Source organism: Anopheles marshallii, chromosome 2, assembly GCF_943734725.1.
Source record: "Anopheles marshallii chromosome 2, idAnoMarsDA_429_01, whole genome shotgun sequence".
NCBI lineage: Eukaryota > Metazoa > Arthropoda > Insecta > Diptera > Culicidae > Anopheles > Anopheles marshallii.
The window spans coordinates 28,159,844-28,172,468 of NC_071326.1; the positions used below are offsets into that span (position 1 = coordinate 28,159,844).

Below are 12,625 nucleotides of genomic sequence, written 5' to 3' on the forward strand. Positions count from 1 at the left end.
AAACCGCTCACGGTCGAGCGCCTTTGTCTGCCAATCCTTTCTGGCGGACGCATCAACATCATTCCATTTCAGCTTGGGCCTACCACGCCATGTGGACGCCCTAGAATGACTTTACGGGCCAGGTCGTCCGGTGTCATTCTCATGACGTAAACAGCCCACTGGAGCGTGGCGAATCTAATCCGCTGTACGACAGTAAGCTCATAGAGCTCGGCCTCAACCGTTGCACGGATAGCTCTTGATCTGCGATACCAGAACTCTTTTGTCGCAGGATTTACTTCACGTGGACCGGTTTACGTAGAATACTTATTCATCCGGAGACGGAGAGGGATTTAACTCCATGGAACTGTGTAGTATATTCCGCAGTTTTCATCTTCAAATTCAATCAATGGCAGTTATGCAAGCTCAGATGCTCAAAACAAAATAAGTTCATGTGTTGGGTTTTTTTGAAAGCTTTGTTATATATTGCATGGGAAGTATTTCCATTGTAAAATAACAAAAATAAGTAGAGCTAGTAATAATAATAAAAAGCATTTTTTTGATTCCAGATTTATCTCCATTTTACCTATTTTTCCATTAAAATAAAGAAAAAAATAATTTAGAAATAAATATGTACGCTCTGGTATTTTGGGTAAAGAATGTGCAATGGAAAATCCTTGTCGATTTGTTCACATGACTTGTTCCGGGAAATTTTGAGTAGTGATTTGTAAAACGATGCTTTGCGGAAAACACGTTTCAACATTGAACAATACACGTGAACGCATGGCGATGGATTAACTGGTTTGGCCGTAGTACCAAAACCGAGTCCGGATTGTGTTAGCAACGATCGGAAAACCAAAGTCGGCATTTGGATTCATAAATCCATCCCAATTTTTCCGTATCTTGATTACAGGGTGCCCTCCTGCCGCGACGCATTTTTATGCTTGATGGTAAAATTTCACTTGCCAAGAAACAATGAGCAACCTCAGTTCCTCGAAACAAGCCTCGCAACAACAACGAATGTCGGTCCATTCAACGTGCTCAGTAGTTGGGAATGTGTGAAATGAGAACTCTGGTCTGTTAAGAGTTGATTTCCACGTACTTTCCTTACAAAATGGTAGGCCGCTAAACAAATTATTGCGAATTGATAGGCTGCTTCACATGTGACTTATTAAAATATGGTTATAAATAAATCACTCTTTATGCGAAACACGCAAAAAATGATACAACTGTTGATTTGTATGGGTGGATTCTTCAGGTGACGAGTTGGCCTATGTCATTTTCAAATATGCAGCTAAATACTGCAAATTATCGTATTTTATTAAGATAAACGGTAAACAAAATTAACTGATTTTTATGATGTTTGAAAAGTAAAACGATAAACAATGGCTTCGTAGTACGACTATGTGGTACACCCTGTAGCAGTCAATTTTTGGGTCACATGAACAATATTTTCCGCATATTTTTTATATGATATGATCCGATTTCTGCGATTTATTCAGACAACAATTGAGGTTTCTATCAAATTTATTCTCGTGCACTGAATTGGCGGACGTATTCTGCCCGTGGGACTTACGCTTGACATGTCCTGACAGTGCAATCAAGGGACACGTCTTCACCATTTCGTTATTCATTTCTTCAATGCATAATCACATCGTACTTCGGTTTGATTTTCCTTACTGCTAATGCTCGTGCTTAACCCATTACAACCCACGGGTTGCCAACTCTTACACCAAATGGCATGAAACTTGGTGGTCCTTCTTGGAATGTCCCAAATTGATGTACTAACCGTCTGCGGCAGTCAGCCTATCTCGAGGGTAAAATTATTCCTACGGCTGTGTATGGTCTATTATCATATTATTACGGTCATATTATCTCAACTTAATGCAATATGGAAGCCTTTTTAATTTTTTTGATTATCATTTCTTAGATTTCATTTCATGGGGCCTGTGGTATCCAAAATCCCATCCGGACCAATCCCCCATAGGCAGCATTGACTATCCAGCTCACACGGGTAAATAAATTCAAAGTAAACCAGCAATGGTACACCTATACATCTCTTGAGCTGAACGCTTCAGTTTGATTAATACAGCCTTTAAAAAAGGTACTATTTTTGTAAGGACATATAATGGGTTCAAGTTGATACTAATGTAGCGCTAGTGCTAATGTTAATCGTAACATCTTTAGCGATCGACAAACACCATTAGTGTGACGAACTTTCCAGCACACCCAATCACACCACCAACGTACGCACCACCAGCGTGTGCAGAAAGTGCAGAAGCCACCGTTGAATGTCAATAAATCGTAACAATCTTGTGTTTTACCAAACTATAAGCCCGCAAAAACTATCCGCCCAAGAAACATTCCGCGAAAAGGATCGTTCCCTGCGCCGTCGCTCGGTTTATCTCCCGGTCACGGTTGCACATTTCGGTGAAAATTTATAGCCATTTTCCTGTTGGCAAGCTCGGTGGTAATATGTTTAACGTTGCGAGCACGGTACAACCGCTGCAGTCCGAAAATGTAGTCTACACCGGCCGCACCGAGCTCGAGCTTAAATGAATGTGTAAGTGCATTCCCTTCAAATGTCGGCCACCGTGTGGTGGGTTAATTTAATTTCCCGCCGTTTTTTTGCCGTTGTTTGTATCCATTGGGGGCGATGCTTGCGATGCGATGAAAGAAGATGTTCAAGAAGAAGAAGTGAATTGGAGTGGTCGTGCGGAAGGGAAGTGGAAATTATCATACTTGAACTGGCAAGCAGCAAGTCTAGGGACAGGACAGGGTACCATCACCACTCCCACTGGTTTGTCTTGCCAGTCAATTATAGTTGTATCATGTCTTCTGCTGTCATCATGCCGGATGCCAAAGTCACCATTTGGCCAGGATGCAGCATATTGTCCTTAAATAGACCCGTGCGACCGTAATCGCATCGTTGATGAAACCAATAGAATCGCTGTTGTGGATAAGGCAAATTTGAATTTTCTTCCCACCGGTTACCGTTAGCACGGACGCAACGTTGGGTTTTCTTTTTTCTCCATCATTTCCTTCTCGGCATCAATCTCACAAAGGGCGTGCTGCGGTTGATGCTGGAGAGGCTGATGATTGATTTTTCCACTGGGACGACTGGTGCAAACCGTCAAACGGCAGACACGGGACAGATGGTTACAGCACTACCGTAAGGGTGATGGTTAGAAGATATTCTGCATGTCTAGCCAATAAATCACGGCCAGTTTCCCTTAAATCTCTAGTGCAGCCTCTGAATAATGCGCAGCGAATATTGCAGAGTAGAAATTTTGATGGAATATTCAACAGGGAGAGCTTCGGCGAACGATCCGCACGGAATTGACGCAAAAAGCATTGCCTTATTTGATGTTTGCTTAATGAGGTTTGTGTTTTTTTGCAATGCTGCATGCTGAAATGAAGTTTAATAGCGTTTTGAGTTTCTTTGTGAAATTTTGCAATGAGCATTAAACATTCATAGCACTAACAACGCTGGAGTGAATGACTCACAGTGAACGCGTTACTTATCATCACATTAAAGCTCGCAACTCGCGCAAAACCAAGGGACAACAGTGCTTGTTCTACGGAGGCACAACGTGCTCCTTCCCGATCATTTACTGAACACGGATACCGACGGTTGTTATTATTTACCTGTCGAACGGTTCGAGAAGATGCGGTATAAAACAACGGAGACGGAGAGGGCTATCAGGCGAAGAAAATAAGGCAAAAGGTTCGGGAAATGAAAAGGATCAAAGGTAGACAATAAGGTGGGAGGAACAAATTTTACGCTACCTTTGGAGCTTAATTTCGTCAGATGCTTCGGCATCACTTTTTCCGTAACTTAATCTTTTGCCAAAGTTTATACACGGGGGTCCAAAGAGATCGTATGTGTACTTATTGGAAACTTAGCGCGCTCAAGTAAATATACCTACTTGGTTTTTGTTCTGTATTGGCACAATGGTTTTTTTCACAGCTTTAAGCGTGGAGCGAGGTTTTGCATGAGTCAAAACGTGCAAATAAAACTTCGGCAATGCGATGGTGCTTTTATGCATTTGTGTATTGTATATATTGAGCGTTATCCCGTTTAAATAACTTGGATTCAACCCTACCGGATTTATTAAAAAAATTCTGGCTGCATTTAAAAGAATTAATTATTTGTTTGCAAAAATTAGACACCAGGCGCCTCCATTAGGCATAAAGCACCATGCGCCTCCATTAGGGATAAAGCACCATGCGCCTCCATTAGCTTCTAACAAACGTCATCAAACGTCAAGGCACGACATTGGACAAAATATTTATGCTAATTTACTACTCTCGTTCATTGTTCATCAACGGAAAAATTGGCAAATATTTCAACATTTGTTGAAAATTAAATTTATCAAAAAATTAACCTAGAAAATCAATCAACATGACATATTGCAATGCGAAGGAAACGGATGGAAACAAACAAAACTCAATTGAATAGAATAATTCAATCAACATTTTGATCAGTTCCTAGTATCGAATGTATATACAATTTATCAATACTGGTCGGAGAATGATCATAGGTTGAAACAGTGTGTGTGTATTTTTTGTAGTACAGAAAAAAAAACAGGTGTAACGAATATGTAGCGGTTTATTGTTTATTCATGAGAAAAACACCTTACATCATCCGGATGGTATTAATTTCACACAAAACTTTATGTAGCACTCAAATATGCTTTTGAGTGGTCGACCATAACTAATACTTTGCACGATGGAGGCCTGTAAAATAAATAACTTCTTTGGCGAAAACTCATCCCATAACCCGGCTCGGGAAATCCCGCTAATATGATTTTGCGAAACTTCAACCCTGCCATCATGGGTTTTTCCCGCTGAAAGAGAGAAGTGTATAGACAGGGAGAGTGCGAGAGAGAGAGAGAGAAAGAAAGACAGAAGGAAACAATAAATCTACCACTGTTTGTCATGTTTCGTTGTTTCGCTGCCTGTAACTTTTGTTTGGCATGCTGCCAACGTTGTATCATCGCAGCCTGATGCTGTGTTGGAGGACTGGAAAATATGTTACAACAAAGCTGTCCAACCACGGTTTGCACGGTTCTGCTTGGTCGCTTCCTTGTGCAGACAGAATGCAGTATGGATTAATGTGCTCAGAAACACACGAAATAATCAAACGAAAGATGTAAAAGTAGCGTTCGCGCATCCATTTTCTTTCTTGCCTTTCTTGCCACACAATTCACAGCACGGTACCGGAAGCTTCGATTGTATTAAGTGTGTTTTTTTGTGGTTTGTTTTATTTCACCATTCCAACTACAAAGTTAACACATTGTCCACGCTCCATCTTTAACAACTAGCAATTCCTTACAGGACGCCAAAGCACACCAACGTTCCGGAAACGGAAGTGACACTGAATGTACGATTGATCGCCGTGTGCGGAGGGGGGGGGGGGGGGGGGGGGGAGGGGCTGACAATCGGATTACGCCGTTCAGCTTCATGTACCGCCGATCGAATTGGATCCACATTTCGCATCACTTCCTAGACGGTAACTACGAGTGGTAGCGAAAGCATCAAGATGGCTACGGACCACCATTCGACGGCAAGAACCGTCCGGCCGGAAGAGCAAACTTCATTTTCGATCTTATCACAGTTGAGGAAGTGCTTCTCGGTGGACATTAGCTTGGCGATGCGGCGTAGAAATATGGCCGAGCTCGGTTTGCACTTGTAGCGGGCACTGTTGTACACACAGTTCTCGTACGCATACCGAGCACTGGAACATGTGGAGGGGAATACGAGGGAGAGAGAGAAGAGAAGAGACACGTAAAATTAACTGAATGATTCGAGAATATGTCGAGAATGCAATATGCTTACCAGCAAAAGTGCATGTACTGTTGGTTGAAGGACTGTTTGGTGGTTTTGGTCATTTCCTCCTTCAGGATGGAGACGAACCTTTTCGAACAGGAGTCTAAATCTCGGTGCACCAACTGGAAGCATCCTTTGTGCCAGAGGAATTCTGTAATTGAAAGATACAGTTCGACCTTTGATGCGTGTCTCACTGTTCAAAGGTTGGGTGCTTCGCAACCCTCTAATGCCTCTCAATAGCTGCCGTCCGACCACCATCCGAAACATAAGCCTCAAAATAACACCATTTTGTTAGACGCATTGCATACATTGTGGGGATCTGCGTTGAGAACCAAAATGGTCTTATTCGGGCTTTATTTAGCAGCCTGTTTGCCACATTCAACAGGGACCGTGTGGCTGTGTGGCCGGTTAACGCACCTTGCTGGAAGGCCGCATCACGGCATAGGAACTCGTACAAACGCTTCGCCCCGTACACCTCATTGTCAATGATGAACCGCTCCTTGGCGTCTACGCACACGTCTAGGTACCGCTGGACGCATTCCATGCCCCGATTGAACAATCTGGAATTTACGTAAAACAACCGGGAAATGTGCAAAAAAAAAGAAAAGGACACCTTGCGGTTGCGGTGGTTGCGATGGTATGTTGCTCCATCGTGCAAACCACACGCAAAGACGCACGGAAAAAGGGCCGAATGATGCAATGAGTCAAGCAGAACACGAACAAACAAAGCAAAACCCATCCTGCTACGTACAGACATCGGCCGTTGATCTGCTCGATGGTTTCCGGAATCTGCACACTGTACAGCAGCTCCACGGCAATGTTGGGTGTTGAGTTGTGAAAGCATTCGTCAAGCATCTGAGCAATTTGTCCGCAGACCGGTTCGGGGAAGGCTTCCGGTGCGTTGCCCGGCTCTGGAATGGCAATGAGAAAAAAGCACTGCTAAAGAGGGGTGTTAAATACACACACACATACGGAACGATGATTCTTCCGTTACGATGGTTTCTTGCCGCACGAAATGAAAGAACTTTCTTTCCGTTGCAATGAATTTTGCGTTGCATATTCTGCCCATGCGGCCGACTCTTTCGGCGGGAGTTTTAATCCGGTAAAAGTAGTGCTTTGAGTTGTGTCAAAGAGCAGCAAAAGGAAATTACAGGCGGACAAAACATCGTTGAGCGAATACTATTTGTCAACATCCATGCCATCCATCACAGCACCGCCGACTGGCCGAATCGAACAGGTGACAGCGTTATTTTTGTCGGTGGCCATTGCCTTCTTCCGTTCCATTTCCTCCAAAAAAAAAGCAGCAAAAAACTTCCTTCCCGAAGTGGCAGCAATACCATCTGTCGTGATATTTTTACGACCACGTTAATGCTTGCTCGTTGATCCCTCCCTCTCGGCCTCCCCCGTTACCATTTCAACCATTCCCCCAAAGGCTTTGGCTCCGGTGTGTTTGATCCCATTGATGATCAAATACTTTTCTTCCGGCGTGTACTTATCGGCCCTCCTACTCCGAGTGTTGCGTTCGGGAGGGAAACACGCACAGACCGCACACGCCACACGCGTCTTGTGGATGGCCCGTGTGGGTGGAACGTACTGGGTTCAAAACGTTATTATCATAGGAATTAGAGGTAGCATCATGGGTGAAGTAACAACAAGTGTGCCGATGACAGGACCCAACCCAACTCGAAGGGTATTATTTCCCTAAGTTTCTTTATGGCTTTACTTCTTCACCGCGTGGAATCGTTTCAATTGCGGGACACACAAACCGCAACCACTACTTTCGACAACTGTAATGCAAGCTAATGCAGTAAAGCGGTAGCGATGATGATGATGATGATGCTAGCAGTACATGCAATAGCTTTTTGTACGGCATAAACCTCGTATGTTACCCACACTAAAGGGACGGCTGGCATAAATCATGGTAGAAGTGTCCTTTAAATCATCAAAAACCACTGTAAAGGTTCTTCTCGCCTGTACCGGACGGACGCTTGACGCTTGAAGCCGGCTTGTAGGAAAGATTTCAATAGTAACATTGTTAAGGATGGAAGAAATGAAAGGCATAAGCACCGCCCAGTCGTGTGCCCGTACAGTTAAGAATCATCTGGGCGGCTTTATTAGGACTGTCTGAAATAGTAAAGGTTAAATAGATTGGGTACAGTAAAGTAACGACGACATTTATGAATAATGCAGTTATGTTTTGTACAGTCAAGTCTCTTCCAAGGAGTTTGATCCGTTTCAGCGTTTTGGTCGTCGTACGAAATGCTCAGTATGCTGGAAGTTCTTTACCATACAATTTCAATTCCATCCGTTAATTCGTTCCGTACCGAATAAAATGCTTTTTCAGAGTAAATACAATTTGTTTCTAACTCTATCAAGTTGATACAGGGTTTTTTGAGATGACAGGACAACGCAAGTACCTATCACCACAAGCGATCATCGTCTGGCTGTGAAAATTCAACCTAGGGCCTGTTTATACTCCTCGGATTGCAGGCTGGATTGGTGCGGATGCTCCTCAGTCCCGCGTAGGCCGGATTGGTCCAGATGGGATTTAGATGAACGAACTGGTGTGAAAACCGGCGCCGCTACCATCATGCCACCGGGCCGCCCCGATTGCGTTGTTCTGTGGTCTATAAAACCCTTTATTCTATCAATTAATTCTAGTAAGTAGTAATGAATGTACCTCTGCGATTCCTGAAAGGAACACAATTGTCTCATACTCGACATTCCTTTTGTAGAGTCACTACTTCATCTGGTTCTTTAGAACATCTTTAGAATGTTTTCTAGAGACAGGGGATTGGTTCATCAGTTGACCTCACAAGTTGTTCAGGTGATTCGAGGGAATGCGTTGAGCTTCGTTAGAAGCTCTTCAATACCATTGTTTCTACTGTCTAACCTATGCTAGCGTTGAACGTCACAAGTACATTAACGATTAGTTTTCCGCTGGTACTGATCTGACCTGCTTCCTAATGTTCCATATTAGGTGTATTCATGGTTTCCATTTCTATACACCAAGCAAACAAAAGAAGTCGATCCAGAAACTAAAATGATTGTTTTGATGATTGATCACTTGCTAATTGAAAGGGATATTTTCACAGCGTATAGATTTGCCCGTTATGCGAAAATCTCATTAAAAGGGACGAGTATCCGTTGACTAGGCTTAGGTTGAGTGGGGTTGATTTTAAATGGACTGCTATACACGATATTCCCCGCTATAATGGCAAGCTCTATGAGCTGTACGGAAAACTTCCAGTCGTACTGCGGATTAGACTAGCCAGGCTCCGGTGGGCTGGTTACGTCATGAGAATGACACCGGATGACCCAGCCCGTAAAGTCCTTTTAGATCGTCCACGTGGACAGAGGAGGCGTGGTAGGCCCAAATTGAGATGGAGTGATGTCGTTGATGCGTCCGTCAGAAAGGTCGAGATAATGGATTGGCAGGCGAATGTGCTCGGCCGTGAGCGATTTACAGGACTCCTACAGCAGGACAAGACCACGGAGCGATTGTAAAAACGCCGGATAAGTAAGTAGTATACTGGGTATTTCAATATTTATCAGTTCAAATCAGTTCGTTTATTTACCTAATTTAAAATTTACGTTCTCGACGTATTCCTCAAAAAAAGCTTACCAAACGCGTGCGTGACTTACTCTAAAGCAGTCTGTTTATTTTGTTTAAATTATTAAACATTGTATAAGTATTATTTTCAACTTAACTTTCAATATGTTCGTAACAATGAACAAACAGCCAAGTAGGAGAGATTCCTACGAAATAACATGCACTTTAAACGTTAATATAACGACGAAATTCTAATCGCATCTTCAGATATTATCAAATCTTTCCAGTTATTTGTTTGTTTTTTATCGAATTATAGAAAAAATTTAGAATTTTTTTTTTAGAATTTTATCGAATTATAGAAAAATAATAGGCATGAAGTTTTCACATTCCATTGTAGTTCGTACTATAGAAGAGATTTGTAAAAACCATGCATCAACTACCTTAGTCTATTGTTTCAACTCGAAAAGTAATGTATCTCAAATGAGCCATTCCAGAGAATATTGATGGACTGGTAGGTCTTAAAACTATCCTTAAAAGCATTAACATTGAACAAGGTTCAATGTAAATGTCTGCTCTATAGAGCAGAGCTAATGATACCGGCGGCATCACCAGTAGATTAGACCTTTTAACACCTGGTAATGAAATTACAATCCGTTGATAAGAGTGTCGTTATTAGAATTGCAAATTTATTACATTTCCCGGTTGATTTGTTAGTTCAATTGTTACGGCCTTTCGGGTGTGGTATCGTGAAAAACATTCTTTGTTCCATTCCGAGAACAGAACGGAAGCTTTAGGATTCAGCCTACGCGCTTGAGCCACCGTTGGGAATCGCGGTAGGTAACAGAGCACTTTTCGTTGAATCGTTTGCTGCCGTACTTTTCTTCGCCTCGCAAATATCATAAATTTAATTAACATGGTTTCCAAATATATGCTCTTCCAAAAGTAAATTTAATAAAAACATTTGCCTCGCGAGCCGTTTGCTTCAAGCATCACGCACACACAGGGCTGGAGAATACTCCCTTATCTTTGTTTGTTTACTGTTGCCGCACACCGCGAATGTTCGCATTTCGCCATATCAACACCCACCGATAATGCCCGATGGGCATTATTTCCCGTTTACAGCAAGGATCAATGAATTCCATTATTTTGGAGGTTATTTTTCTTGTTGTGCCGTTACGGGGAACGGGAAGATCGTTGCACTGTTTGGTGATCCTGTCCTGGAGGCACTTCACTGTCCACACGGTGAATGTTTCGCATGGGCTTCGGTAGTTAACCACGGACCAGGAATGTGTTTTGCCCTCACGCAAACAGAACCTTTATCAGAGTGTCACGTTTTCGGATGCGTTCTAATCTGCCATTCTCGGCTTTTGTTTGCTTACCACAGTAAGTGATGGAAAAAATATAGCAAAACATTGCTATCCTTCGCAGGGTGTGCTGTTGCATATCTGCTTCGTATCCGTTATGATGTTGTAGATAAGCTTAAGATGAGCGTGAGATAAAATGTTAGTTTATTTCACTTCACTGTTCACCAACGCATTTGTGGTACACAGACAACATATTTTAACACACATTCATTTTTACATTATACGTCGTAACGAGCATAACAAGTAATTCCATCAAATCCTTTCGCTCGAAACAACTGACACGATAACACTATTGTCGTAGTGGCTACATGCGTATCTTAGGGACCGGATGCTGCACCGACCCGTTTCGATAGAGTGAGTAGTGGAAACTGAGCTTTTCCATGAAAAGCTACAGCACGCTCGGTACGATGATAGCGCGTTGCCATGCCTACGGTCGGGCTGATGAACATATCACTCATTCGTTTCTGGCTCACACTGCACAGTGAAAGCAGGCCGGGACAAACATGATTTTTTAATGTTTCAGATATCGGTACTGACCGTATTTTTCAATTAAAGTAGATAATTTACAGTAAGAATGCCAAAAAATGAGATGATGAAACCCCGTACTCCCGGAGAAACAAATGTACGAAACATGTCTGAACGATAATATTTCCTAAAGTACAGCTGCGAATTCAATGAATGGCACTGTTTTAGAATGGTTATTTATCATCCTTTCAAAAACAGTTCTTGAATTGAAAATTAATTACATTTTGAGATAGACAACAGATATAAACGTTGTATATAATCATATAATTGTATACACAGGTAGTTGTATAAAGTGCAGAGCAGGAAGTCGATTCTGTAAGTATGAAGTATAAACGATATTGCACCAGGATTCGTCTTTCGCGAAAATTCTTGATATGCAGATATTTCCCGGATTGCCATAATAGCGTATTTCAGGGGCTACCTGTATTGGATTTACAATTTTCTCTCTTTGACATACGGAAAATAATAGAATTTTGTTCATTTGCGTATGCCCGTCGTAATATAAGTTAAAGAACAATTAATTATAAAGCTTGTGCCCAAAACTCAAGTTGCATTATTTGCATGTTTAAAAGATACTTCACTTTGTGTAGGTATGTCCTAAGAACAATGGCGCGAGCCAAACCAAAAAGATAACAGACATCGGTTTAAGCTTTATTAAATAATTTTGAAATCATCTTAATGCAGTAAAATAAATGTTCCTACAAACACAATACAATTCAAACCAAAACTACAAAAATTCATGAGCGCATATGATTGGATTATCGTTTTAAATCAGATGTAATGCAAAAGAAAAACCATAACAAATATAAACCGTCCTAAAATTGCGTGAAATATGAAACGATTTGGCCAACAAAACTATGATGATTTTTGGACATTTCTTTAGCATTTTTAATTTTTTTAAATCTTTGAGATTATAATTTTTGGTTTTTATCCCGGTGTTTATGTAGACAGCGCTCACTGTGCAGTGAGTTACCCGAACGTCCGGAACAAACTCGCAACAAATCCTTCAAAGAAAACGCGTATTTGTTGGTTCACATTGGAACGGCTGTGTGAAGAGCGTTGGTGGATAACTTCGGAAAAGTAAAAGAGAAACAAAAAATGTGACCAACTTAAAGCGAAATCAGCAATCAAACACTCACCGCTCACTCGTACAAACAAACGGCAGTCTACAATCGACAAGTGCTTAACGCCAGCTTACTTCGGACGCGTGTTATCGCTTACGTGTGTTGTTGATTGATGGGATTGAAACAACAAAAAAGCGTTTCATCTTTACTGCTTTTACGAATGGCAATTTTTCATCTGTTTCCGCACTCCCGGAATGTCTAGTTGAATTTCAAGCTAAGAAAACTGGTTAGAAACGCCCTCACGTCACGTA

The 12,625-nt window shown here is 41.9% G+C and overlaps 1 pseudogene; it reads right to left on the reverse strand.

Moving 5' to 3' along the window:
- Positions 1 to 2,972: 2,972 nt before the first annotated feature.
- LOC128717806 (uncharacterized) lies at positions 2,973 to 10,804 on the reverse strand (annotated as a pseudogene).
- Between the last annotated feature and the right edge of the window lie 1,821 nt (positions 10,805 to 12,625).